Here is a 3727-nt window from a genome sequence, read left to right on the forward strand (position 1 = left end):
ATATAAATACATTCATGAGATTAGCCAAGTAGTGCTAGGATGGTATCACAGGCATTTTATTAATAAGCATAGAGGATCAGAATGAAAAACATGTAATGGCCTCACTGCATTTTTCTTACTTCTTCCAATAATTTCTTGATTATTATATTCCATAGTCATCCAAATGACTTCTTTGAAAGATGACTATTAAAAATTAGAGGAAGATTAGCAAAGAGTGATCAGAAATGAAGAAAATATAAAAATTACATTATGTAGAAGAAAGAAGTAAAACAGACTTGATAGAAATATAGAAAAAAGGGAATATTTTCAAATATTAGGAAAGCTGGTTAGTGGAAGAAATATTAGACTTATTCATAAAACCACAAGGAATCTTACTAGCCATACAAAAATTGTCATCATAGGTATGTGACTTGTGATTATTAAAAAAGAACACTTTTTATATCTAGAATACTTTTAATATGCTATTAATTTAGATATTACATTACAATGAGTAATTCAATTACCAAATAAAACAAACTTTCAGGCAAAGACTTTTTCTTTTTAATGGAATAAGACATTGGGTTGAGAGGCTATTCCAGTTTTCTTGATTGAAGATTAGTGAACTACTGAATTTTTAAATATGACACAATATGAATATCCTTAGAGGTTTTTACTCAAAAATATTGTATTATTCTTACTGATACTGCTAGATGTTAGAATATGGTGTTTTGCAATATAGATAATGGTAGATCATTTAATGGTAGATCAAATACTCACAAAACTATGGTAGTACAGAGCTTTTTTTTTTTTTTTTTTGCAGAGAGGTTGTTGCCAAACAAAGCATCATTTATAGTGTATGCTTAATTTATTACATATGACTTCCAACTTGACTAGTGACTATTTCCTGCTCATAACAGAGGTCTATATTTTGTACCTAGCAGCAGTGATGGGAGCATCTTAATTCAGCAGGGCAGCAGTTTCTTTAGTGGCTGGTCTTGTGGTATGGTTTTGTTAGTCCACTTAGGAAAGTCAGCCTAGAGTGTTTTACTACAGTCCTCCCAGTAATTCTATAATCTACCCTGAATTAATTCCCCTTCTGCTTATGCTAACCATAATGCATATTGCTCCCTATACCTGATAGATCTCCCATACTATATTTAAGGGCAACTGGATCACAATAAACTGTGGAAAATTCTTCAAGAGATGGGAATACCAGACCACCTGATCTGCCTCTTGAGAAATTTGTATGCAGGTCAGGAAGCAACAGTTAGAACTGGACATGGAACAACAGACTGGTTCCAAATAGGAAAAGCAGTTCGTCAAGGCTGTATATTGTCACCCTGCTTATTTAACTTCTATGCAGAGTACATCATGAGAAACGCTGGGCTGGAAGAAGCACAAGCTGGGATCAAGATTGCCAGGAGAAATATCAATAACCTCAGATATGCAGATGACACCACACTTATGGCAGAAAGTGAAGATGAACTCGAAAGCCTCTTGATGAAAGTGAAAGTGGAGAGTGAAAAAGTTGGCTTAAAGCTCAACATTCAGAAAACGAAGATCATGGCATCTGGTCCCATCACTTTATAGGAAATAGATGGGGAAACAGTGGAAACAGTGTCAGACTTTATTTTTGGGGGCTCCAAAATCACTGCAGATGGTGACTGCAGCGATGAAATTAAAAGACGCTTACTCCTTGGAAGGAAAGTTATAACCAACCTAGATAGCATATTGAAAAGCAGAGACATTACTTTGCCAACAAAGGTCCGTCTAGTCAAGGCTATGGTTTTTCCAGTGGTCATGTATGGATGTGAGAGTTGGACTCTGAAGAAAGATGAGCACCAAAGAATTGATGCTTTTGAACTGTAGTGTTGGAGAAGACTCTTGAGAGTCCCTTGCACTGCAAGGAGATCCAATCAGTGCATCTTAAAGGAGATGTGTCCTGGGTGTTCATTGGAAGGACTGATGTTGAAGCTGAAACTCCAATACTTGGCCACCTGATGCGAAGAGCTGACTCATTGGAAAAGGCCCCGATGCTGAGAAAGATTGAGGGCAGGAGGAGAAGGAGACGACAGAGGATGAGATGGTTGGATGGTGTCATTGACTCGATGGACATGGGTTTGGGTGGACTCCGGGAGTTGGTGATGGACAGGGAGGCCTGGTATGCTGCGGTTCATGAGGTCGCAAAGGGTCGGACATGACTGAGCAACTGAACTGAACTGAAGAAGAAAGGTGTAAATGTTAGTCAGCTCTTCTTAAAGATACATTGTTGGAACAGACAAATATTTCCGTTGATAATTGTATACTAATCTGTTGGATTTCTGACCAAGAGAAATATGTATTTATTGAGATGCATGCTATCACTAACTAAACTAGACCTAGAAGGAAATCTTCACAGTATTAAAATAATGAAGTTTATTTACAATATCTTGTTATAAAAATAGTACATGCTCATGCAGTGTGCTCTGCTAAGTCACTTTAGTCATGACTAGCTCTGTGAAACCCTATGGATTGTAGCTTGCCAGGATCCTCTGTCCATGGGATTCTCCAGGAAAGAATCCTGGACCCGGTTGCCATGCCTTCCTCCAGGCAATCATCCCAACCCAGGAATCGAACCCATGTCTCTTACATCTACGGCATTGACAGGCCGGTTGTTTACCACTAATGCCACCTCATTATACGGAATAATTTAGAAGTCAAGTGTGCTTTAAAATTCAGTTTTGATACTGCAGTCAAGTACTTTCTTGCCCTGTGTTTTCTTTATTTAAAAACAACACATATTCATCTTTGCCTGGGTAAGACACTATGGTGAGGGCAGGACTTCATCATCTTTTCCCTATTAATGCTTTTCCTTGTGGTCTGACCTGTGACCTTAGTTTTGACCTGGATTTAGTTTCCTGGACTTTCTGGTCTCTTATTAGCAACTGTTTGCTGATTCTCATGCATATATCTTTTCTTTCTCAACCTGATGGAATTCTGTATTCCTTCCTTACAGGAGAATGTGTCCCCTTTCTTGTTGATTAGTCAGTCTCATTGCATTCCTACCCTGCTTAACTTTCATTTTCATTGATGAAGTGGGAAAAATAGTAACTGCTTTTCCCAATATTACAAAGTTATTCCAATGATCAAATGAAATGACTAGTTCAAATGGGGTTAATATTGGGTACCAGGAACTCTGCAGGACACCAGTGTAACTGAATTCCGGTTGCTGCCTCCAAATAAAGAAGGAAAATATGCACATATTTCACGTACTTCATGGATAGAAATCTTTACTAACTCATTTTTCCCCATGTTAGGAAATGGACCCATGATCAGTCACAGGGGGTGAGTAATGGTTTCTTTCACAATTTTTTGGCTTTGTCATCAGAATTTGCAAACATCTTGCAATGGAGGAAGGGAAACAATAAGTCAAATAAGCCCATCTGAATTCTCCTCAGCAGACTCCATAGTGCTGACAGTAATAATTTCTTACTCTATTTTCTATTTTGTTTTGTAGATGGAGAGTAGCTGTAAATGTCTCCATTTAGAAATTGAAAATGCAATTTAGGAGTCATGTCTTGTAAGTGCTTACAATCACCAATTATTATTTTTTCAACAATCTCATAAGAGATATGCCAAGGAAATATTATGCAAAAGTATGACTAACTATGTGTAAAATTGTTCTAAGTATTGCTGAAACTAGTAAAAAACTGGATTCACCCTAATTACTCAGCAATAAGAGATTGTTAAAATAATATATGAAACATCT

Source organism: Bison bison, unplaced genomic scaffold, assembly GCF_000754665.1.
Source record: "Bison bison bison isolate TAMUID 2011002044 unplaced genomic scaffold, Bison_UMD1.0 scf7180017863011, whole genome shotgun sequence".
Classification (NCBI taxonomy): domain Eukaryota; kingdom Metazoa; phylum Chordata; class Mammalia; order Artiodactyla; family Bovidae; genus Bison; species Bison bison.